This window comes from Sminthopsis crassicaudata, chromosome 3, assembly GCF_048593235.1.
Source record: "Sminthopsis crassicaudata isolate SCR6 chromosome 3, ASM4859323v1, whole genome shotgun sequence".
NCBI classification, from domain to species: Eukaryota; Metazoa; Chordata; class Mammalia; order Dasyuromorphia; family Dasyuridae; genus Sminthopsis; species Sminthopsis crassicaudata.
In genome coordinates, this window is record NC_133619.1 from 57,646,782 (window position 1) to 57,673,618 (window position 26,837).

At 35.6% G+C, this 26,837-nt stretch overlaps 1 long non-coding RNA gene across 2 annotated transcripts in view; it reads right to left on the reverse strand.

The window, feature by feature from the left end:
* LOC141564835 (uncharacterized) overlaps positions 1-26,837 on the reverse strand; it is a 54,051-nt gene that overhangs the window by 13,846 nt on the left and 13,368 nt on the right. Inside the window, exon 2 of one of the 2 annotated variants that reach the window (XR_012488752.1) lies at positions 128-154. The exons of the other annotated variant lie outside the window; for it this stretch is intronic. This is a non-coding gene — a long non-coding RNA (uncharacterized LOC141564835). The remainder of the gene's footprint in view (positions 1-127; positions 155-26,837) is intronic. 2 annotated transcript variants of the gene reach the window in all.

Consider the following 26,837-nt stretch of genomic DNA (forward strand, 5'->3'; position numbering starts at 1 on the left):
AGGGATATAAAGACTAAGAATAGGCTGTCTAGTCTGAAACACTATGATAAACTTGGTCCATGGTTAATAGGGAAAGAGATTGTGTAAAAAGTTCTGGTGAGCCATTCTCCTAACTTTCAAAACTTACAAGGTTGTAGTCTCCAGGCTCCTTCACCTAAAATGAAAAAAAAAAAAGAATGCTGAGACATAAAATTAAGAATGATATTCATGATCCATATTTCAATATTAGGTTGGAAGGAGCAGAGATCTATCCCATTATAGCATTATCTCTTCTTTCATTGAAACTCCCACCTGGCAAGAAGACAGCGAAGAGAAAGAGTAAGATCTCTTCCATTCATGTTTTTTGAATGCTCCATCTTTAGCTACATCTACACAAGTGATCAAAGAGTATTTTCTTTACCATATAATTATCAGACAGTCACAAAATATATATTCATGCTCCAAAGTCCGCCTGGGGATTGCATTAAATAAACACTTTGGGCAGTTTCATAAGAACTGGGTTTATTAGCCCATTCTTATGGCAATCTTGCCCTCAGAGATTAAGACTCAAGGAGCACAGGGAATGTAGATCCCAAGTCAAATGATCAAGAAATTCAAGACATATGAAGGATTAAGCCTGTGGGCATGAGAATATCCTTTTCTTGTTTTAACAAGTTTGCCACCAAAGCAGGGAATTTCCTGCCAGGATTAGGAAAGTCTAAGACTCTGAAAAGAAAAATTCTGAGAAGGATTTCCCATTCTTTTTTTCCCTACCTCTCTCTAAGACTGCTAGTTTTATTGCTGAGAAAAGAACAGCTGCTTTTTTATTTTTTAAAGAGTTGGGCTTTCGAATTAAAAGAGCAGGGCAGAGTTCACTCTTCTCATAAGTTAAAACATGGCAGTATAATAAAAAAAATTAAACAAAGCAAGAAGTTGGAAGTAAAAACTCTACAATTATGTAAGTCCCAGTAATGCTCTGCCTAGCAATATCCAGCAAGACAGTATTAAGTGGACCAGAGATTGACAGAAACCATGTATCCAGCAAAGAAGCAATCAATAGAAATTATGAATCCAGTATATACTAGCATCGGGCACTCCATAGTAGCTTTTTATTTTCAAAACACATGCAAGGGTGGTTTTCAACATTCACCCTTGTAAAACCTTGGGTTCCAATTTTTTCTTCTCCTTTCCCCCTACCCTCCTCCCTTAGACAGCAAGTAATCCAATATAGGTTAAACATGTGCAATTCTTCTAAACACATTGTTCATGCATCGAGCACTCCAAATTTCACCAGCATGATAACATCTCTAGAAGAGGTATTGTATTATTGGAGGCATGAGCTGTTCCTGCAATAGCTTTCCCAAGCACATGGGCTTCCTCTACATATGTGTCTAGACTTGTGTGTATCCATACATCTTCCTATATATATCCACTCTGTTCACTGATAGTGTATTTGGGAGAAAGTATGTGGATTATAGGTTAATGAGAGAAATGTTTCATTGCTATTTTTGTAGATATATCATTTAACTAGATGCTGTTACCTAGAACTAATTATATTCTTTGTTGTTGTTCAGATGCTTCACTCCTGTCCCACTCTTCTTGACCCCATTTTAGATTTTCTCAGCAAAGATATTGGAGTAGTTGGCCATTTCCTTCTCCAGCTCATTTTATAAACGAGGAAACTGAGGCAAACAGGAGTAAGTGACTTGATTAGGGCCACACAGCAAGTGTTCAAAGCCAGATTTAAGTTCAGGGAAATGAGCCTTTCTGACTTCACACCTAGTGCTATAAGGTAAGGAAATTGATGATGGTTTGGAGTTTTGATTTGGGTAGTTATAGAGTCACAGAATATCCTGAAAATAATGGAATTTTCTTGGGCTAATAGCATTTTATTAATTGGGGATGTCTTGAAGCATAACATTTCAATAGAAGTTATCTCTTTCAGGGCAGCTATGTGGTGCAGTGGATAGAGCACCAGCCCTAAAGTCAGGAGGACCTGAGTTCAAATGTGCCTCAGACACTTAATACTTCCTAGCTGTGTGACCCTGGGTAAGTCACTTAACCCCAACTGCCTCAGGGGAAAAAAAGGAGAAGAAGAAGAAGTTATCTCTTTCTCCTGTGATTTATCTATTCCTTCTCATGTATCTAAGTTCAACTCAAAAAAAAAAAATTATCACCAGAAAGTGTCCTGAAGGATATTGGGATTTAAAAACCAATATGTTGTACAAGCATACCTCAGAGGTATTGAGATTCAGTTCCAGACTATTACAATAAAACAAATATCATAATAAAGTGAGTCACATGATATATTTTGGTTTCTAGTGCATGTGAAAGTTATGTTACTTATATTATAATATAACAATATATTTCATATACACTTTATTATGGCTTGTTATATACTGAAGTCTATGACTGTTGACTGAACAGTGTGGCTGTGATAATTTTTAAAAATAAAACAATAAAGTTAATGATTCTTCCTTTCACTTGAACACTTAGATCCTTGTAGGGTTAATTGCCCTAATTTCAATATTGTTTTGTCTCAAGGAAGGAGCCCTGAGGTGAAGGACAGTGAATGACCATTAGGTGGAGCAGTCAGAATATACATATTTATCAAGTAAATTTGTTATCTTTTATGGGTGTGGTTGGTGGCTCCTCAAAACAAACATAATAGTAGATCAGAGATGTTAAGTCATCATGACAAATGTAATAATAATGAAAAAGTTTGAAATATTGTGAGAATTATAAAAATGTGACAAAGAGACACAATGTAAGCACATGCTGTTGAAACAATGGTGCTTTGCTCACAGCAAAGTTGCCACAAAACTTTTAATTTGCAAAAAATGCAATATCTACAAAATATAATAAAATGAAGTATGCTTGTGATTTCTCTTCTTTCATCTATGTGGGGAATTCCTTTGTAAATGATTTCCTGGATTCTCACATTCTTCTCCAGTCTGTGGTTTGTCTCTATTATACACTGTTGCAAAGTTGAATTTCCCAAGATAGTCATATTTACTTTGGTCAAACTTGGCCTTAGTAGTTAATAACCTGTTCCATAATTATATGCTTCTTGGATTTTGTTGAATCAGTGAATCAGGGTGTTTGCTTTATAATAATAATAAAAAATATCTATCTATATATGGCTTACAAAATCTCTTTGTATGTTCTATTATTTCTTTTAAATAAGAAAGAAATGTACTTCAACTACTATGAAAATCTTAATTTAAATGCCACATGAAATGTTCACATTTATCATTGTTACTCTGGGACTGGAGCTTACCATCTGGGGAAGAACTGGCTTTGACTTCAGAGGACTCAGGTTTCAAATCCTAGCTCTGCTACTTACTCTCTATATGATCTTGTGCAAATCAACTTTGTGTTTCAGCATCCTCATTTTTATAGTTAAATATAATATAATCTATAAAGAAGAAGTTAGATTAGATGCTCTATAAGGTATCTTCTAACTCTTGATCTAGGAACCTAAAAACCAGTGAATTTGGTGATCTTTAAATTTCTGTCCAGTTCTATGAGCCTGTGACCTTCTATTATGATCAATGCCTAAATGGATTCTTTCTTTATGCTTTTTTTCTATATTTGTTACTTTTTCTTTTTCTTTTCTAATTTTGGTCCATTTATAATAGAACCTTTTCTCCCCTCTCTTCCATTAGTAAAGATTAGTTTCCTCTAGATAAAAAGTTAACATTCTACAAGGAGATGAGTTAAAATGTGACTATATAATAACACAGAAGCAACCAGTTCTGAAAGATGTAGTCATAAAATCATAAATAAAGACACAAAAACACTGGTTCAAGCTGGCTTTGTGATCCTGGACAAGTAATTTAACCTTCCAATGTTGCAGGTAGTTCTCAAAAGCTTTAAATTGCAGAGAATGTGCCAGTTTGTATAAGTAGAGGGAGTCTTTTTCATTTGAGAATTTGCTATAATAATAAAATCACAGGTCTCTATTCTGATTCAGTCAGGCCTTAAAAGTGTATGGATTTTAAATTATATTCAGACATTTAAAAAAAAAATAGAGGCCAAACTCTGAGATGAGCACACAATAACTAACTTATAAAATGCCATTTCATGAACAATTGGATCTAGTAATAAATATTTCACTTGTGTGGAAGCTGGGCTTAAGTCTCAAAGCCAGACACTACAAGTAAATCATGAGTTTAGTATTTCCATAACCAAGTTTGCTTTTGAGCAGTCAGCTATGATTGGGTTTCACAGAGATATGATGTCTTAGATGTGAAAAGACTAAGATACAATAGTTAAGTGAGTTATTCAAATGTCTGGCACAATGCCTGGCATTTAATAAAGATGTGTTAAATTGAATTGCAGGTGAAATCATATAAGTCAGTGGCAAGTGCCTGGATTCTACTTCAAGTTCATAAGGTGAGTATCGAAAATTACATTGGTCATCTTTTTTTTTTCTTTTTCCTACCTTCCTTGTACTCTAGAATTTAGTTTCCAAGGAACAGAGTAGAAATAAGATTTCCAATTTTTCTAATGGATGTATTTTTTGTTACTTGATGACAATGGGTTGTTCTTGCAAATTCAGGCATTAAATTTCTTTTTGGAAAGGTCTTTATTTTATAGAACCACTATCTGATCAAGGTGATACCATTAGTTAAGCTATCTTTTACCTTCATTAGAGAGGATGCCAAGAAAATCGTATCAATCGATAAGTGGCTCAATATTTATTGAGCACATGCAAGGCACAGTACTAAATATGGGGAGGGAAGCATGGAACATTGTCCTTGAACTCAAGGAAGTCATAATTGGAGGTATAGTTGGAGATCATAAAAAGATGTCTAACATTAAGAGAGTTATTTAACATGGGTTAGATAAAGTGTAATATCTTTACTCATATCCATCCCATCCCTGTGCTACATAGACTTCAAAGTGCTGACCCACATTCATAGAAGAGAAAACAATTTAGGTTTGCCCTTATTTCTTTACTTGATCATAATCTAATACTCAGCAAATGTTCTGACAACATAATAAGTTCCATTTTCTTCTTGTATTTAGCCCATGGAGAAGCAGTCTCTAATCCTCTAGTGTAGAAATTTGTAACCTGGGATTCATGAACTTGATTTTTAAAATATATATATTTGATAACTATTTCAACATAATTGGTTTCTTTTATGATTCTATGTATTTTATTTTATGCAATTAAAAACATCATCCATCATCCAAAGAGAAGGGTTCCTCAGGTTTCCAAAGGGTTCATACACACAGAGAAAAGATTATGAACCCCTGCTCTAGTTCTTAAACTTTTCTCATTCATGATCCCTTTTCACCCAAGAAGTTTTTATGTGACTCTGGATATATAGGTATATAAAACAAGTATACAAATCAAACATATACCAATAATAAATCATAATTTCATGACCCCCATATGGGGTCACAAATCAGAGTTTAAGATGCTGAACTCTAGGGGATAGACAGCTGGCCTCAGAGTAGGGAAGATCTGGATCTAATTCCCATGTCTGTTACACACTGCCTGGCCCCTGGCCTTTAACCTCCCACTGCCCCCATACTAATAAAATCACAGCTCTATTTTTAAAAATAGTCCATAGGGGAAAGAAGGAATGTGACTTGGAATTTGAGTCTCTCAGTGGTAAGATGACAATAATCTGAGATGTAAAGCCTGAAAGTTCCCCTAATATGAGATCAAATATATATGGCTTTATTGCCAAAATAAAAACAAAAGTGGCCAGTATTAATATCATAGTGACTGAGTTAGCCCTATTCACAAGCAGTCTATGGGACTGTATTATCTAGATTTACAGATAGTAATACAGAGGCCTAGATAAGGGAGGTGTCTTGGCCAAGGTCTTGCAAAACAGTCATCAGAATTAGAACTCAAATCCTCAGACTCCAAATCTAGGACTCTTGCCACTTCATCATGGTTTAGCTGAATGTGTTTGGCTTGTGACCACAAGGTCCTGCCTGTCACAGAATGTCCCCTCAGAAATGCTCTATAGTACTCTGCTACTTCTTACCTGACCTGAAAATCCCTTCATTAACCAGTCACCCCATGAAATGGGATTCTAGAGACTTGGGGTCTAAGCCATGCTCTGCAAAGACCTTACTGAGTGACTTTAATAGTTTTCCTTTCCTTGAATCTCCATCTGCAAAATAAGGGAAGTGGGCTGGTTGGGATCATGAAGTTTACTTCCACTCATAAAAACCTGAGTCTCCAAAAGGTCATTGTTGGAATGTAATGCTGCTTAGTCAGTGATCTCTTCTACCTAGAACTTATTAACACAAATTAGCTTTTCTAATTACCAAATAGTGCTTTGGAAGGCACAGATAGCATGGCCCCAAGGACAAAATATTCAAGGTAATTTCATGGTGAAAAGGGATAAAAATGGCTGCAATAAACCCTGGGATATTGAGTCAGGGAGTAAAGGCACATCTCTCTATGCAAGTGACTCTCCAAAACTATATAACCAGCCCTGACTTCACTCTTGAACTCCAGTCCTACTAGGCATCTAAATGTTCCATGGAAATCTCTAATTCAAAGTTTCCAAAAAAGAGCTCATTATCTACCTCTCTGAACCTCCCATACTGTTAACCTCCCATTTCTGTCAAGGATACCACTTCTCTTCTGATAACGCAGGCTTATCATAAAATCTTTCTTGATTCTTCTCATGACTACTTTCCACATACAGCCAGTTGCCAAGTCTTATCCATTCTACCTCCACAATATCTCTCACATCCATTCTTTTTCTCCATTCCCACCACAATGGCACTCATCTTTCATCAACTTCCTAATGGATCTCCATGCATCCAGCCTCTCTTTTCTCTAGCTTTTTTCCCCAGAGCTGCCAAATTGATATTTCTAAAGCATGGGTCTTACCAGGGCTCCCGATTGCCTTTAAGTTATATCCTCCTCTATTTGCCCTTTAATCTCTCTCCTATCACTACAAACTGATTTTACTTTACTTAGGTAAAGACCTGCACTCTCTGCCCCAACCAAATTAGCCTATTTCTGCTTTTCCTACAGTCTATGCCTTTGTCTGGTATGTTCTTTCTCTTTGCTTCTGCTTCTTGAAATCTTGAGCTCAAAGTCTGTCTCTTTCAAAAGATCTTTCCTGATTTTTCTAGTTGCTAATGTACCCTTCCCCACTTCACTTGGGGTGTGGGTAGAGGGAATTCGTATCTGCCCAAACAGTTGCAGAGTTTTATTTAAGGAGTTTAACATATTATCAGACAAGATCAACTTATTACTTTTCCTTTTCCTGAAATAAATTATTGTATATCTTCCTTTTATCTCATGAAGCTCAGATATTTTGACAGTGTCAGGAAAATCAATGATATTATAGCATGAACTTTGAATGATTTTTCCCATTAAGTTGGCAATGGAAGTCAGAAACAAGCAGTTCAGGGAGTACATAAATGAAGTTAGACTTAGAAGAATGAAGAAGGTTGAACCAGGAAAACAACATCCTCAATGACTAGGATGATACTAATACCAAAAGGCAGATAAACACATGTAACACATTATACATTGATCATGATTATTTACAATGAGAAGGACTTTAAAAATAGGATGATATAAGTTTTTAGATGGTTGCTGCATCAGTTGGATTTTCTGAAATGTTTTTCTTTGTTATAAGGAAGAGTTCAGTAAGAGTAGGAGGGTTAAGAGAAAATCTTCGTGGCATAAAAACTAAAGGCAACAATAAAACTTAGAATGCAGCCTGGGATAACTGAGTAAACAACATCTCATTTGAAGGAGATTCTAAGGTAAGTACTAAATGAGGAGGGAGGTATCTTGGCCAGAAATACTATGTGAGTCAGGATTTAGAAGGAAATGAATAGTTAAAATGAATAAGAAGAAAAAAATTTGGCATAGAACAAAAGAAAAAATATATCCACTGCCATTTTAATTGAATAAATAAAAAAAAATCAGTCATTAACTGGTTCCACAAAAAAAAAAAAAATACTAAACATTTCCTTGCCTTCATGCATCATTTTTCTTAGAATCTATTTGGTGTGAACTTTCCTAAACATTAAACATGTTAATAACTTCTAAAAATGTGTAGATTATGATTTAGTAGTTATACATATAGAATCTGTGTTCAGTTAACTTATGAATTTTTTCATATATATCTGTCTCTCTGTTTCTGTCTCTGTATGTCTGTCTCTCTCTTTCAAACTGTATCTGTTTCTTTATCTCTCTCCATATATATATATATATATATATATATATATATATATATATATATATATATTTCTCAATCAACCAAAGACTTTAGTGCTAAAAATCTTTGAAAGCCATTCAATGGAAATGACATTGATAGAAAGTCAGTTCTAGTAATTAAAGAGTAATACCTGAGAACTTTGTATAAAACCAGCATATAATTTAGAACCCATGAAACTCAAGCAGATTTGGAGAGCCAAGAGAAAACTGTTCTAGCCAAGCTTTAAAAGCTGTAACTCAATGGGAAAGATAGTACATTAATTGAGAGAGAAACTAGTGAACTTTGGAAGACCAGAAAATTTGGATGTGATCATGGTTGTCCTGGCATTGTCCACAAGACAGCAAGAGCTGTTGGCAGTGTCTATATTAGTAGCTGAGAACAGACTAGATATGATGAGGAAAGGAAAATTCGTGGTTTTATGCAGCATCCCTCAGAAAAGTTCTGCTGTGCCCCTTTGCTCTATGTACTTTCCCCAAACTCTATTTACTATTGGCAGAGTACATCATGAAACTCTGGGGGGGGGGGGGGGATGTTTTCTATCAACTATTTTTACTGTAACACCTTAGCAAATGCCTCTTTCTAAAAATTGATTGTCAGGCTGACTAATCAATATCAACTGATAATCAAAGAAGAAAACACATTTTGAGCTTCAGCATTAGAAAAATACCCTTCAAAACCCTTAGAATTGCGCCTAGGACCCTAAAGGGAAATATAGTATTCATATTCTGGGGGAGCCCTCTCAGTGTGAGTGGAAATTAATATATTTATCTCAGAGTACATGTTACATATACATGTAAAAAGTCAAGATATATGTAAACATATATATATATATAATAAGATATATATGTATATATACACATATATATATGAATGCTCATATATACTTATATCTTGACACACACATATAAATATAGATGTATATGTTCTAGGTGACTATCTCAACTAGCACTCAGAATCAGATCCCAGAGTTTAGCTACTATGTCTACCCTTAGGATTCTAAGGAGGTAACTCAAAAGGTTTTTGAAAAGGTTTTTGTACATTTTGTACATACACAGTTGGGTCAGGGGCTTGCGTCATTGATCTTTGCCCACTAACCTGTACAATGTGACGCAGAAAAACTACATTTTATTCCAAATAAAAAAAGTTATTTCTAAAAATTTTCTTCTAAATTTACTTTCCTCTATATTTTTTTTTAAAAAGGAGGGGACAATATAATTTCCTCTAAAAGTTAAAATGCACTGAAAATCCTGACATGATTTAGAACTGCAATAATCTGTCAGGCCGCTTAAGATGACCCCATTCTTCTTTCAGTAACTCTCTCTGCTAATGACAATGTTTTATTCTTATTGCTTGTTTTTCCACATGTAGCACATTTTCTTATCCAGAAAGAACATGGAATTGATTGAGCACCATTTATCAACATGGGAAGATAGTCCAGTGCCTGAGCCCTGCTTTTGGACTCAAAGACATTAAACAAGTGAGTAGGTAGACTTGTAGTAGAAAATGCCACCCACATCCAGAGAGAGGACTAAAGACTGAATATGGAACAAAGCATAATATTTTGTTGGTGGTAGTTGGTTGGTTGATTGAGTTTTTTCCCCTTCCTCTTGGGTTTTTTTTTCCCCATTTTGGTCTTATTAGGGGTATTTTTCTCAGCATAATGAATATGGAAATATATTTAGAAAAATTGCATAAAAATTGCAAATCTATATCAGATTGCTTACTGTCTTGAGGAAGGGGGAGGAGAAGGAGAAAAATCAAGAATACAAAATCTTGCAAAAGGATGTTAAAAACTATCTTTGCATATATTAGGAAAATGAAATACCATTTTAAAAAAGAATTTTTTAAAATGGGAAAAAAGAATGATTAGGGCACTAAAAATTGCCCTTCCCAAACCAATTTTTGGGTTTTCATGCTTTTATATGTGTCAGGAAGCAGCTCCTCTTGAAATTGAAATCATCTAACATCCAAGAGGCTGAGGTACATTATTTTTGTCTATATAACCTTAGGATAATTTAAAATGTTAACAATAACTGACAATTATTAAATATTTTCCAATTTGTAAAGTACATTGTATTCATTACCTTATTTAATTCTCTCAATAATCCTGCAAAGTGGGACTACAAGTACTATCATTCCCATTTAGGAAACTAAAATGCAGAGGTTAAGTAATTTATTTATGGTCACACAAGCAGTAATAGAGATGGAACATGCCTTCTGATACTATTTCAACAGCATTTAGCCTGCTTTTTTCTGTCTTGTTCTTTGACTATAGAGAGCTGCTTCAATAGTCCCTATCTAAATGGAAGTTGAAATTAACAAAAGGGTAGATATTTGAGACTGAGTATTCAGGAAACCTGGGTCAAAAAGTTAGGAAACAGAGAATGACAGAATATCAGAGCTAGAAAGGACCATAGTGGCAAATGAGTGAAGACTGAATGGGAAAGGGAAGTAGATGAATAGGGGATAATCATTTTACAGATGAGCTGACTGAAACCCGGAAATGACTGAGAAGAGAATTACAAATAAGATGAGGTATTTATATGTATGTCATTTACCAATTTATATGTTGTCTCCATCATTAGAGTATAGGTTTCTTCAGATCAGAAACTATTTTTACCTTTCATTTTATCCCTATTATATAACACAGTTATATAAGGGGAAGAAGGAAGGAAGGAGAAAAGAAAAGAAAGAAGAAAATATTTTAATATTTAATCTTTAAATTATTTTTAAAATTAATAATTTTTTTCATTATTTTATGAAATATTTCTTAAATGTTAATTATTAAATAAAATATTTAGATATGTTAGTAACTACTATGTGCCAAGCACTATAATCACTCTTGACAAATATTTCATTTAATCTTCATAAAAGTCCTGAGACCTAGATACTATTATCCCCATTTTAAAGTTGAGAAAACAGAGGTTCAGTGGTTTGCCCAAGTTCACTTAAAGTATTTGAGACTTAATATAAACTCGGATCTTCCTGACAACAGGTCTAGCAATCTGTTGCTCATTTTGCCACCTAGTTGCTTTTGATGTTTAGTAATCTTGCTGATTGACTGACTCAAATGTGGGAAACAATGGTGGAAAGATAATTTTGGATGATCATAAGCAGATAATGCGTCAGAAGATAAATTCCTCTCCGTTTTGGTCAGAAGCCATGGCTCCAACTGTTAATGCAAAACCCTATTTAAGGAATAAATAGAAGTAGGAAATGGGAGCTCTCTGGACTTATATAAGTAAAAGCTTACTTATTTTCCCAGCTGAGAACCATGGTTCCGTTGAGGCTTAAGAGCCATTTGCAGTTCTTGAACCACTTGGGACTGTCAAGAGTTTCCATGAGGAGATTTGTTTGGGCTTCAATAGTCACACTGGGATTAGTGATAGGAAGAACTCTGTGTGCTCTGTCTAAAGCATACTTTAAAATGTACTTATGTTCTTCTAAATGAATCTGTTGGTGGTTGATACTCTTATCTCATTTGGTTGTTTTTTCTTATTTTCTCTAAGGAACCATGGAGGAAAATTAACAAATCCTGCCTTTGTCTTTTCCTTTTCTCTTTCTTCCTCTCCTATTCTCTCCTAGAATTATAGAATCTTAGATTTCTAAGAGAACTTGAAAACACACAGTTAACTTTGTATCTATTAATAAAAGTTTTTAAAAAGTAGAATCCTAGAATTATTTTTTTTTTTGAGGCTGGGGTTAAGTGACTTGCCCAGGGTCACACAGCTAGGAAGTATTAAGTGTCTGAGATCAGATTTGGACTCAGGTCCTCCTGAATTCAAGGCTGGTGCTCTATCCACTGTGGCACCTAGCTGCCCCCAAATCCTAGAATGTTTCAACTGGAAGGTAGCTTAGAGATACTCATAGAACATCTAACTTTTCATCTTATAAATGAGGAAACTGAGGGGGGAAAATGATCACACATATTGGAAGAGTCATGATGAGAACTCAGGTATTCTTTCTCCCAAAACAGTGCTATTTCCCCTGCTTTTCCATCCTCTGATCTACCTCATTAGTACTGACTTCCTTTTCTGAAAACCATGTTCAGGATATATGTCAAAGCAGGAATCAAGATCTCATGGCTGAGTTTTACAGACATGTCATCAATCACCCAATCAACAAGCATAGATTAAACAACTCCTGTGTGAAGCACTGGGAATGAAAAAAATGAAAATAAAAGCAGATTCTGCCTTCAGGGAGTTTGAGTTCTAGTCACCATACAATACTGAAGAACTAACTTTTCAACCCTCAAGTATGAGAATAGGATCAGAGGGTCAGAGATTTTTTCCCCCCCCCTGAGGCTGGGGTTAAGTGACTTGCCCAGGGTCACACAGCTAGGAAGTGTTAAGTGTCTGAGGCCAGATTTGAACTCGTGTCCTCCTGATTCAGGGCTGGTGCTCTATCCACTGCGCCACCTAGCTGCCCCCAAGGGTCAGAGATTTAGAAGTGGAAGGAGATCTTAGATGTCATAGCTATCCATTTTTTTTTTTTTTTTTATAAATAAAGATGCTTCAGCTCAGAGTTGAGATGACTTGCCTAAAGTCATATAGTTAGTTGATGAGTGACAGAACTACAATTTGAATTCAGGTCCCATGATTCCAAATTCCAAGGACAGAGCATTCAAGGAATACTGTCTTTGGTCAAAAAGATCAGAATAAATTTGGTAGTTCCTGAGCACAATCCCAATATAAAAAAGAGAGGGTTTGGTTCTTATCATTGTAGTTATTTTTTCCAAGAACTTTGTGCTTGCTCCATATGAACAAAAAATACAAAACAGACCAACAGTGCCTCCTTTTGAGCCTTGAATAAGAAGAAATGGGTTTTTAACTCCAACTTGAAGGGTTTAGTTTAGCCAATAAGACAGCTTTCCTGACTGGTCAGGAATAGGTTACCCAACTCCACCATAATGGCCTATGTAAGACTGTCTACATGATTTAAATCATTTTTTAGAAAGCCAGCAGTCTGACCATTTTGACAAATGGCTTGACTTGCCCACACAGCAGGAAAGTGTAGAACTGTGAAATAGAAACTAGAGGCACATTGAAAAGACCATTATTTATGATTTATAAACTCTGGTGCTTTTTTGAATCTCTTTATTTTTCCAAGTTTAGTCTGTTTTTTTTAATCTATAAAATGGGTATACTTGGTTGCCTCCTTCACAGGATTGTTGTAAAACTCAAACAAGGAATTTTTTCATGTTTTCTGTTTATATCAACAGCATCTAGGGTAATGTCTGGAACACAGTAAATACTTTAAAAATGCTTGCTGATTAATTGATAGAAAGTGTAAATCATTATGTAATGGAAAGGCTGTTAGAGAGTAAAATAAGCAGAATCAGGAAAATAATGTACACTATTGTTACCAAAATGTAAATGGGAAGAACCTCACTAATAAAAAGCAAATGAAATTTATTATAATAAACAAGTTTGGCTCCAAAAATGAAATGAGGAAAAAGAATCTCTCTCTCTCTCTCTTCTCTCTCTCTCTCTCTCTCTCTCTCTCTCTCTCTCTCTCTCTCTCTCTCTCTCTCTCTCTCTCTCTCTCTCTCTCTCTCTCTCTCTCTCTCTCTCTCTCTCTCTCTCTCTCTCTCTCTCTTTCTCTCTCTGTCTCTCTCTCTCTCTGTCTCTCTCTGTCTCTCTGTCTCTCTTCCCTTCTCTATCTGTTTCTCTCTCTCTTTCTCTCTCTCTCTGTCTCTCTGTCTCTGTCTCTCTGTCTCTCTCTGTGTGTCTCTCTCTCTCATTTGCAGAGGTAGAAACTGGGGTATAGAATATTACACATGCAATCAGGTTCCAATGCTACATTTACTGAACTGTTCTTTTTCCCTTTTTTATTTTATTCTTTGTTCCAAAAGGATAACTCTCAGGGAAGGGGAAAGGGCTTGAAGCTGAAGGTCATGTGAAAATAAAAGATAATAACAAAAATTGAACATTTTTAAAAATCATAGTACAAATGTACAAATGAGAGAAACTATCTATCAGAACTAGAGCATCCACTGCCTAGGAGACAGAGCACCCACTAGCTCTAGAGTCAAAGGAGCTATCTTTAATGCACTTCTGAAGCTGTGTGAACTTGAGCAAATCACTTTGCTATTTATTGGTTTTCAGTTCCCTCATCCGTCAAACAAGGTTAATGGCCTAATGGCCTTCTGAGTGTCTTCTTAATCTATGGTTTCTATGACTTGAGATAGGAACTTTCAATTTATTGATATTGTTGGCTATTTTTCATAATGTCACACTCTTAATGACCCCATTTGTTGTTTTTGTTTTCGTTTTTTGTTTTTTTTGGCAGAGAGACTGGAGTGATTTGCCGTTTCCTTCTTCATTTCATTTTACTGATGAAGAAACTGAGGCAGACAAGATTAAGTGACTTGCCCAGAGTCACACAGTCAGTAAGTGCCTGAGGCTGGAATTGATCTCAGGAAGATGAGTCTCCTGACTTTATTCCCAGCATCCCTCCACTGTGCCACTTCGGTTTATTACAATCCTTCTATTCTATAGGATTCCTCTTACATTGTTTGGTTCAGCCTTAGCCTCAGTATCTTTATGCTCCTTCTAGGAGCCTACCATATGTTTACGTGGCCATTAGCAGATTTGTATATTTGTGTCTGATAACAGCCACATAAAAAACCTGATTCAATTGTTTAAACTCTGAGAGTCCTAAGGGAACAGAAAAACTAGCCTACAAAACCGTTGGCAGCTGTTGGGTGGAAATGGGCCATAATATGTTCTGGGAGGAGGTAGTTTCAGTGCATAGACGTGGGAGATGGATGGGGACTGTCAAGAAGAATGCTTGCTTTCTTAACCCAGAGTCTTTTTGGATGGAACGCCCTCTGGATAAGCCAGATGTCAAGTCCACTTTTTTTTTTTTTCCAGACCATTTCTGAAGTCCTAGCCTTGCCTCCATGCTCTGATTCCTGGCTGTCATATCAACCCAGTAGCTTCTAGACATATCACCCACAACCTTCCCAGTTTCATCCCAGCTTGGCCTTCTTCCAAATGACATTTCCCTTGCGTCCACAGCTTACTTCCTGCTTTCTCGGCAATATCTTGTCCTTTCTCCAATGGCTCCATCATTACTCAGCCTGATCTCTTACATGATTAAAAATAAATAAACCAACTTCCACATTATTTATTTTCATTCATTCTTGAGCACTTCCACTTGGAGGATTTTTTTGTTTTTGTTTTCAGAAAGTCTTTATTGTTGCATTTTAAATAAAGTCCAGACTAAAGACACTTAGGTGTCCCTAAGCGCTGCCTCCCAGCTTTGGAATTTTCCTTCAGCCCCAGTCAGCCACCCCCTCAGCTTCCTGTCCGCCCTGGCCTGAAAGCCTCACCAGCTGGAGGAGCTCTCTGATTTTCTTAACCCCTTCTTACTGCAAATATGGATGTCTTCAACCACTGGAGCTCACAGTACAAAAACCCTGGTTCTCATCCCCAGCTTCTCTCAGGCCCCTGATTCCATCCTAAACTTTGGAAAGGCTTTCCAAATCTGCCTTTCTCACTCCTTATTTTTTTGGGGGAAAAACTGAAGGAAGAGAGGAAGAAATTATTATAAACATTTCTAAAAAGTGAAAATATAGTGAGGAGATCATCTTTGGAAGGAAACATACTAGGAAAAATAAGCATTTGTCTCTACTCCCATCTATTCTCTAATTTCTCCCCTTTTGAATTCAGGCATACCCCATATAGCTGCAGAAGTAGTTGATGATACAGTGAATAGTGTGCTGGACTTGGAGTCAGGAAAACCTGAATTTAAATCTAGTTTAAGACACTTACTAGCTATATGCTCCTGGCCAAGTCACTTAATCTTTGACTAGTTTTCTTTATGTATAAAATGAGAATAATAATAGCATCTACCTCATTGAGAAAATTAAATGAGATATTTATAAAACACTTAACATAGTGCCTGGCACATAGTAGGTGCTATAGAAATGTATATTTCCTTCTGTATAAGTTTACACTGACCAGTCCTATTTTTTTCATAAAAGTAATAATATTTTGTGAATCTCACTGCTCTCTAATAAAGCTAATAATTTTATATAACTCTTACCCTTCTCCTGATTATATATCTATTCAGATGTCAACTTAACCAACAGATCAACCATTGACAGATTAACAAACTTACTAAATATTTGCTATGTGTAAGATTTTTTGTTGTCAGGACATAGGAGGAAGTGAAAATGTAAAGATGAATTGTACAGGATTCTCTCCAGCAAAGAACTGAGAAACTAGTATAGAAATGAAGACCCAGCCACTTATAATTATAAGACAAAATTGAATATGAAAAACCATTAAAGATGTACAAAGTTGTGTGGGAATTCTGGGGAAGAGAAGTAGATTGTTAGCCCTCTGGGGATATCAAAGAAGGCTTCATGGGACAAGTAATATTTGACTTGTATCTTTAAAAATGAATAGAATTTCAAAAGGTAGAAAGACTGGAAGGATGGGAAGCAGAGGGAAAGCACATTCTCAAAGTCACAAGGCAGGAAATCACAGAATGCACCCAGGGAATAGCAAATAGTTTTGTTTGGCAAGGTCACAGAGCGGGAGCTAGGAACTACTGAGAGATAAGGCTATGAAGGTGGTTGCAGAGAGATAGCAGGGGTTCCCACTGAGCTTGTTTTGTATATAGCAAGGGACTACTAGAAGTTTTTTGACTTGGAGGTATCTTGATGAGAGCTACAAAGAAAGCAGGGATTTCTGTCCACCTCTTTGCTCTAGTGAATTTGTATTGGACAAATGTTTATAACTTGTCCTCCATGATGGAAAGAAATGTTTGCAGATCTCTGTTGGTTGGCAGAGTTCCATTTGCTTGGTCCCCACCAATTTCTTACCAGTCAGTGCTAGCTGAGACTTCTTAGCTCTGCATAAGTAATGCAGCCTGAAAGGCTGATGATTGCCAGCAGTCTTTTGGAACTGATAAAAGATTCTAACAATTCTAGAAAATACCCTGTTCCTTTATTGGCACTTTGGCAAGAGTTTTTCCTTCTTAAACACATATCCCTAAACTTTATTATCCATATGGACTATACCCTTTATAGGAATATCTAGTATTGTCCCATCTATCCATGTAGGGATATGTCATGGACCCTTTGTGGCAATCTGGTAAAGCTTGTAGAGTCCTTCTAAAAACAATGTTTTTAAATGAATAAAATAAAATACAAAAGATTACAAAAATTTACCAAAATATAAATAGAATTTTCCCATCCAAGTTCATGGACTCCCACAAAATATACTTATGGACTCCATATTAAGAATTCTTGATCCTAAGATGGAATGTCTCTGATTGGTTGACCTACTTGTCATTCAGGGAAAGAAGGATGTGGTCAGGATTGGTAAATAGTATGCTATCACTATTCTGGGAAGAAATGCAGAGAGTATTTATGAGTGTTTTCAAAGTGGCTCATACTGGAAAGTATGGGCTGGGCAACATAATGAAAGGATCCTTTTGAAAAGCATATGTTGATATTTAACATGTATTGGTCAACCTGTCATCTGAGGGAAGGGGTGAGGAGAAGCAGAGGAAAGTTAGAACAAAAAGTTTTGCAATTGTCAATGCTGAAAAATTCCCTATGCATATATCTTGTAAATAAAAAGTTATAATAAATAAAGAAAAACATATATTAAAATCTATCAGCTTAATCCAAATCCAAGCCAGTTAAACTTTTAAAAATATTTGACCTTATGAACTACCATAAATAGTACTACTGGAAGATTTGTCATAGAAAGTACAATCAAGCATTCCAAGTTGAATTCATCATTTTATCACTGACTCTGTTTTTCAGTTTTCTCATCTCTAAAATGGGAAGATGGTATTGAGTTGTAGAGAGGGATATCCCCAGAAGGATTCTATGTTCCCATAATCCTTTAGGTCACATGAGATTATCATTCATTCTGAGATACTCTCTGGACTATGTCTTCAAGAAGGCAATTTGTGAACCCTCAGCATGATTACACTACTCAGAATATATTGAAGTGTACTAGGAAGCAATTTGTAAGAAGCAACAAGACTTTCTTAAAATTAAAAAGAAGAGGAAGCCAAAAGGGCAGGCTAATGGTAAAAAGTGCAGCTTTTCCCCAAACTCCTCTTATCAAATATAGAAAATGTAATGGACTAAGTCCTAATTGCAAAATATAAGAAGAAATCACTGTTTGTCATTTTCTATCCCAGGTTACTACCAGGAGGTCTCCAGATATCGAATATAGGTATGAAAGAAAGACTTAACAAGAAATATTCACATCAAACATTGTAGTGCAGGGAGAGGCTGTGTACTAGGACAAGAAACCTTGAATCCAGAACAAAGGGGCTTGTGCAAAGTAGAATAATTACTAACTCACAGGTAGGAGGTGTCATGGTGCAAAGAATGGCAGATCTGAAATCAGGAAAACTCATCTTCCAGAGTTCAAATCTAATCTCAGAGACTGGCCAAGTCACTTAACTATATTTGCCTCAGTTTCTTCATCTGTAAAATGGATGTGGAAGGAAACGACAAACTTTTCCAGTATCTTTGCCAAGAAAACCCCAAATGGGTTCACAAAGAGTCAGACATAATTGAATGACAAACCAGTTCCAATTCACAGATCCAGGGCAGACAAAGAATAGGACATCAGGGGGACATTATAAGATAAGGAAGGCACAGACCCGAGGCTATATAGCAAACAAGGAATGAGTAGAGAAGGATGTAGTAGCAATGTAATTCTGATGCCAGGAAATAGATTTCCAAGAATTCCTGATAAGAAGACCAGAATTGCATATAAATTGCAAAATGCAAACATAGGGATCAAGAGAAACAAATATATATATATATATATATATATATATATATATATATATATATATATATATATATATACACATATATATATGTATATATATATATATATGAGTATTCAATCATAAGGGACTTTTTAAAAGAATAAAATGTTTACATGCTAATATGAATAATGACCCTCCAGAACCCTATCATCATAAGGTATAATGGAGGGAGTTCAAGGTTACATTTTGATGATCTTAAAACATAATTAGAAAGGCAAGAGAAAAAGAATATACTAAGTGGGAAAAGGAAGAGGAAGATCAGGGAAATTACCTCACATACTAATAGAAGCCCATACAAACAAAGAAGAAAAGATAACAGGCATTTTGGAGGCTGGGGGGAGACTACTGATCCTCCAACCTCACTCTTATCTGAACTGATCAAAGGAGGAAAAATTATACAAATGCAATACATTTGACTCAATAGAAATACATTTGACTCAATAGAAAAACAAGAGATGAGGGAGAAAAAGGAAAATAAGAAAGATTGTAGATTAAGGGAGGTATTTGTCCTAAGCAAAACTAACTCTAAAGTAAAAAAAAAAAAAAAAATTATAACAGCTCTTTTTGTGATGGCAAAGAATTAGAAACTAAGGGGATACTTAACTAGGGAAAATATATGAATATGATGGAATACCATTGTGCTATAAGAAATGATAAAAGGGATCATTTCAGAAAATCTGGAATGTATATAAGCTGATGCAAAGTAAAGTGAACCAAATTAGGAAAATATTGTTCACAGTAGCAGAAATATTGTGATGATAATCAACTGTAAAAGACTTAGCTATTTTGATCAATGCAATGAACTATGACAATTCCAAAGGACTTTTGATAAAAAATGTTATCCACCTCCAGAGAAAGAACTGATAAACTCCAAGTGTAAATGATAGCATATTTTTTCACTTTATTTTTCTTGATTTTCCTCCCTACAACATGGCTAAGGTGGAAATGTTTTGGATGATTATATATATAATGAGTGTCATATTTCTTGCCTTTTCAGTGGATCAGGGGAAGGAGAGAATTTGGAACTGAAAACAAATATTTAGAAATTTAAAAAAGAAATGATGAAAAGAATGATTTTAGAGAAACTGGGAAGACATATATAAATTGATACAGACTGAGGTGAGCAGAAACAGAAGAATGTTATAGACAATGACCACAAAAGTGCAAAGGAAAACAAATGGAAGACTTAGGAATGCTGATCAATATAATGATCAATCAATTTCAGATAACTCATAATGAAACACACTACCCACCTTCTGATAAAGATGTGATGGACTCCATGCAGATTAAGAATTTTTTTTGGACAGCTACTGCAGGTCTCTTTTTTTTCTTTTTGCTTGACTATACATGTTTATAACAAGAGTTTTATTTTTTTTTTTCTATCAGGGTAGGAGGAGGTAGAAAGGAGAGATGTTGGATTGTTGTTGATTTTTAAAAATAAAATTTAATTAAAAAAAGATTTATGTAGGGTTTAGTCAGAAGCTGGATGGCATTAATCAATAGACATGAATGAAGCCCTGGGGAAGGAAAGATCAGATGATATGGCATCCGCAGTTGAACTGTATAAAGGATAAAGATGTAGGAGATGCTCTGAAGCTCTGGTTTCAAAAAGTCAGTCCTTATTAGCTGCTGTGACAAGATAGAAAGGAAAGTGGCTACACAGAAGAATAGTTTTAGACAATGTTTTCTAATCTCTATGCCATAAGATTAAAATTAATGTGTCCCACTGCCTATGTGTTGGTTAGAAAGAGGAATTAAGTGGGGATATATTTATGACTTTTTCAATTCCTTATTATTTATATTACATGCTGCTTTAATTAAATGACTCAGGTTTGATTCCAAATGTCATCTGGCTTGGTCTGGCAAAGAGTCATTGGGTAAGGACTTAGAGCTATAGATTAAATACTGAATTAAAACAACACATTGGAGCTGAGAATTAGTTAGAGGGCTCCAGAGCCATATGAAAAATCTATGGGAGACTCATTCTACAGAATAATGAGGAGAGACAATGTAGTATAACAGAATGAGTATTACAATTTGGAGTCAGAAAATCTAGGTTCAAATCTTAGCTAAACTTTATTTCTTTTCTTTTAAGGAAAATAATATTTCCACTACTTACCTCACAAAGTCATTATGAGAAAAGTATTTTGAAACCTGTTATTTAATTGTAAGTTATCAGTCTTGTTATTAAAGAAAGTAACACTTTTCTCTTATATTATTGATTGGGAGGTAACCAATATATGCTAAAGAGGAATAGTGAGGGTAGGCAATGAATTCTACCCTTCCAAAGTGCTGAACATATTTCAAAACTTTTCCTTCCCTGACTACCAGCTCCTAAAACACTAGTTCTAATTACTAATGATACTATGTAATGGGAATATTTAAGCTAGTACCCATGTGAAAGTCTTGGGCTATGATTTGGGTTAGCTAGATCTCAATTAATGTAAAGACTAAGTAGTTGAATTATTTGAATTTATAGTGCATATTTTCATTGGGCTAGACCAAATTATAATATTTTTATGTAATTATAACTTCAAATAGCACTAATTTAAATCTATGAATGCATGCAACCACTTCACTGGATTCTTTATTGACACTAATCAGGACCTAGCTGTAATTATAGTAGTTAGTTATTAATTCCCAGAAAAAGTACTAATGCTAAGATCCTTACTTCATCCATAACCTCTTTGAAGGCTATATTTCTATTTTTTTAACCTTTTTATTATTATTTAGTAGCTGCTTTTTATAGAATAAGTGCCTAATAAATATTTGTTGATTGACTGATTACAGAAAATTAAGAGGAATGCAAATGTAGGTATATTTTTTCCTCTGATTTCCATTTTGGGTATTTCTAAGAAAGAATGTTTTCTGAGGATCCTAATAATTAGATTACTTAAGACAGATCACATCTCATTTTTCCACTGTGTCTAAGAAATGATTGCTATTATTGATAGTAACAATAGCTCATCTAACAAGGAAGGTAGAGTGTTGCTTTTTTTCAATGAATGATTGAATTTAAATTTCATCTCCATTGTTTTTTCCCCATGAAAATGAAGCATTCATTCCTTTAAGGTTCAGCTATGATGATGGCCAATCATGGCACACAAGAAGGTAATCGTGGATTTTTGAAAATGATATTTTGGATAGTAAACTGACACAACCCTAATTGCCTCAGCCAAAATATGAAAGAGAGAGAGAGAGAGAGAGAGAGAGAGAGAGAGAGAGAGAGAGAGAGAGAGAGAGAGAGAGAGAGAGAGAAAGAGAGAGAGAGAATAAAAGAGAATAAATTTTATTTCATGATGTCATAACAATCTGATGAGTTTAAGAATCATGATACCCATTTTACAGAAGAGGGAGGAAACAATGGGATTTGCTGTAGCTAATAAGTGAATCAAAACTTAGAATATAGGTCTTTTAACTCTGAGCCAGACTTTTTTACATTAAAATCATATTGCCTCTAATCATCTTCAGAGTCACTAGAAATAATCTGGAGAAATCAAGACAAGATCCTCAAAGGAGCATGGAATGAGCAGCTGAAAACAGAAAGGATTCATTAGTTTTCTACTAGTAAAAGTTTAGTGGATAATAAAAACTGAAGGTTGAATTTAATTCAACCGACATTTATTAAGACCAAGACACTGTGTTGAATGTTGACTATTCAGATGGAGGGGCCATGTGCAAGTGGACAAGATTATGTTTTCTAGTAGAGACCACTGGGGGATACTTCCAACAAAGTTTTGGTACCCATAGCAATGAGATCATCCACAAGACTTAGGAGGTAAAAAAACAAGAAAGCTGAGACTGACTAGTAAGATCTTAATCACAACAAAAAGAACTACTATAAATATTTTTGTACATATGATTCCTGCTCCTCTTTCTTTGATCTCCTTGGCCTAAATTCAATTGGATGAGGGATATAGGAGAGGGAGCAGTAGAAAGAGAGAAAAAATAAATTTTTATCAATGGAAAAAATAAAATTAGATTTTCTTAAGATAAAAGTCTGGGCAGGAAAAAAGCAAGTCAGCGGCAGAAAGAATAAATATGATTGCTGTTGCTCAGGGATTTTTCCTCATGATATGCTCTGTACTGTCTTACATGCTTTCAGTTGCTTCTTCACTTGATGGTGACTATAGCAACTACTATCTAGACAACATTGTTGCTTTCATACATGGCTTGATTATCTGCTTCCAGATCCTGGGCAGACCTTACTTACCCCATTAGCAACACCCAGTCGTCTACAAGGTGAAAATCACCTGTGAGCCAGATATCAAAGGTACAACAAATCTTGTCATCTCAGAAGAGTAATAGTAACAGTGATAACCTCTTTCCTCAATGGGCCTCAGGAGGTTGCAGGGTTGGAACTAATCTGGACCCACAAACTTTGTGGGATGTATAAGATTGGGGAAGCCAGTTGGTCTGATTGGAAAGACAAGTATTGATGGTGATTATTGTAATGTTATAGCATAAGATTTCATTTTTTGAAAACTTTTCACTATAATTTGAAATAATTTATTAAAAAACTGACTGTTCTAACAGAGGAGGTTCAGTGAATAGGATCTCATGAGCATTCTTGCAATATCCTTGAACCCAAAACTGAGTATTTACTCAGAGGGAATAGAAAGAGGCTGTTAACCAAAGATAAAATATAGCACAGATTCAGCCAAATTAGTTTACATTCTATTTGAAAGAATAAAGTATGTTTGCTGATAAATATAGTACAAGGCAGAGAATTATAGAGCCAAAGGAAAGACCTAAACAGAGCAAACTAGGAAAATGGAAGAAAGGAGAGAATCAGGGATTTGCTGTTAAATATTTTACAACCAGCTCTTGGGGAGAAGAATATTCCATGTTACATTTTTAAGTTTAATCAGCCTTACTCACATTTTTTTCTACTTTATTTCTTTTTTTTTTTTTTTTTAATAATAGTTTTTTCTTTTTTTTTCTTTCTTGAGGCAATTGTGGTTAAGTGATTTGCCCAGGGTCATACAGCTAGGAAGTATTAAGTGTCTGAGACCAGATTTGAACTCTGGTCCTCCTGACTTCAGAGTGGGTGCTCTATCCACTGTGTGGTATGGAAATGGTGAGGGGTCATCATTTAATTAAAAAAAAAAAAAAGCTGGAGAGAGCTCTAGAGAAAAGCAAAGTTTATTGTACATTCTCGGGAGAAGGTCGTCCCACTCCTCAAGCAGACAATGGAAGAGAGGAAGCGCCTCCTGTGGGCAGGACAGCACCTTTAATCCCTAACGCATAACATCCCCTCCCACCACTGACCCTCCTCCTCATTGGCTGAGAGTCTTACATTCTAAATGCAAGATCTACCCACGAAATTGAACTTGACCAATAAGTACATAGTTGCCCATATTTAGCTGAAATAGGGAGGAGATATCATGAGAGGGGGACACAATTATGCCCTTGACTCATGTTCAGAGTCCTTCAGGCCTACTCAAACACTGAAGTAGATGAAGCCTTACTCGATTTTCACGACTGTCTTGAAAGATCTCGCCTCATCTCATTCACCACTATGCCATCTAGCTGTCCCATCGTTTTTTGTTTTTAACATATATACAAAGAGTTTCAACATTCATCTTGCAAAACCTAGTGTTCCAAATTTTTCTCCCTTCCTTCCTCCCATCCCCTTCCCTAGAGAGCAAATAATCCAATATATGTTAAATGTGCAGTTCTTCTATACATATTTCCATATCTATCATGCTGCATAAGAAAAATCAGATCAAAAAGGAAAAAAAAATGGGAAAGAAACAAGCAAACAAACAATAACAAAAAAGGTGAAAATGCTATATTGTGGTCCACATTCAGTCCCACAGTCTTCTCTCTGGGTGTAGATGGTTCTCTCCATCACAAGTCTATTGGAATTGGCCTAAATCACCTCATTGTTGAAAAGAGTCACGTTCAACAGAACTGATCATCCCATAATCTTGTTGTTGCTATATACAATGATCTTCTGGTTCCATTCACTTCATTTAGCACTAGTTCATGTAAGTCTCCTCTGGCCTCTCTGAAATCATCCTACTAATCATTTCTTATAGAACAATAACATCCCCTAATATTCATACACCAAACTTATTCAGCCATTCCCCAATTGATGGGCATCCCCTCAGTTTACAGTTCCTTGCTACAAAAACTACTAAAAGGGCTGCTACAAACATTTTTGCACATGTGGGTTCTCTTTCTTTTTTTATTATATCTTTGGGTTACAGACCCATCTATTACTTAATTCTAATCGTTAAAATAATAAATCAAGCCCTGCTTTGTAGCATTTGCCCATTTCTGAGGTCTAAATGCTTACAATGTAAGTGATAACCATTCTAAGGAACCATAGGAACTGATTCTCACAACTCACAACTCCCAGAAAGAGAAAGGGGAGAGGGGAGTCAGAGATCAAATAAAGCTCCAAGAGGATCATAGATATAGAACTGGTCCAAATCTCTTATTTTACATATGGAAACTTAGCTAAGCCATAAAGGATGATAAGAATTTTGATTAGTTTGCATTTATTCTGGATGAATTTACATGTACAACAATCCCTCATCCCAAAGAGCTTTTACTTTCTCTCTCATTTGAATATAAATCCTTTGAGATTAGGGACTACTTCATTTTTTTGTCTTTGTACCTCTGAGTAATTTAGCACAGTTCCTAGCATGTGGTCGTTTCTTAATAAATATTTGCGGATCGATTAATTGAGTCCAGGCATGGAGGACAGCCTGTTCTAAACAAATGTTCAGAAGTGGCAGATGGTATGAAAGGATTGTTTTGATGTTAACCTTTGATTTAACTAGGATATTGATAGAATTTAGTGGTAATGTTAGGGTAAAGAAATATTTTAAAACATACATAACAATAAATCGAGAATGATCTAATCTCAGGCAGTTGGCACAGTAGAGGCAGCAGAATGTCAAGAGAAAGAGCATTGAATGTAGAGCCAGGAGAGCTAGATTTAAATCCCTGCCCCAATATTTACTAACTGTTTAACCATGGGCAAGACACAATTGCTCACACATGTGAGCAGTTATCCACATCCAAAAAGGTTTAATGATTGAGTTAGTCTAATCAGACACCTCATCTCTCTCTGGACTGTACTACTCTAGGGCTTTCTCTGACATCTTTACTAAGCCCCTACATCAGGTATTGTCATGTCCCATTCCCCTACTTTTCAGAAAGAAGGAAAGAAAAAAGAAAAGAAAGAAAGAAAGAAAAGGAGGGAAGGAAGGAAGGAAGGAAGAAAGGAAGGAAGGAAGGAAGGAAGGAAGGAAGGAAGGAAGGAAGGAAGGAAGGAAGGAAGGAAGGAAGGAAGGAAGGAAGGAAGGAAGGAAGGAAGGAAGGAAGGAAGGAAGGAAGGAAGGAAGGAAGGAAATGAGAGAGACAGAAAAGGGAGGGAGAAGGAAGGAAGGGGAAGAAGGAAGAGAGGGCAGGAAGAAGGAAGTTGCCCAACTGACTAGCTCCAGTTGGTTCCAGTGGGGCAGATCTACTCAAAGAAGTTGTCTTCCACCACTAGATTGTAAACTTCTTAAAGGCAGGGACTGCCTTTCTTTTTTTGTATTTGTATGCCCAGTGCTCAGCACAATGCTTGGGAAATAATAGGTGCTTAATAAATGTTTGCTTACTATTATCATCAAATGGAAGTTTCCATTATTGAACCTCTAGTATGGAAATTGAGCTAGAGGGGATAAAAGATTCTGAAGCTAAGATGCTGAAATAAAATTGTGTGTCTTCAATATGATGAATTTTTAATAGATTATCACATGACTGACAATCTGGCATCAAGAAGGGGAAGAGCCCACTTGATGCCTTTACTTCTACCTACTT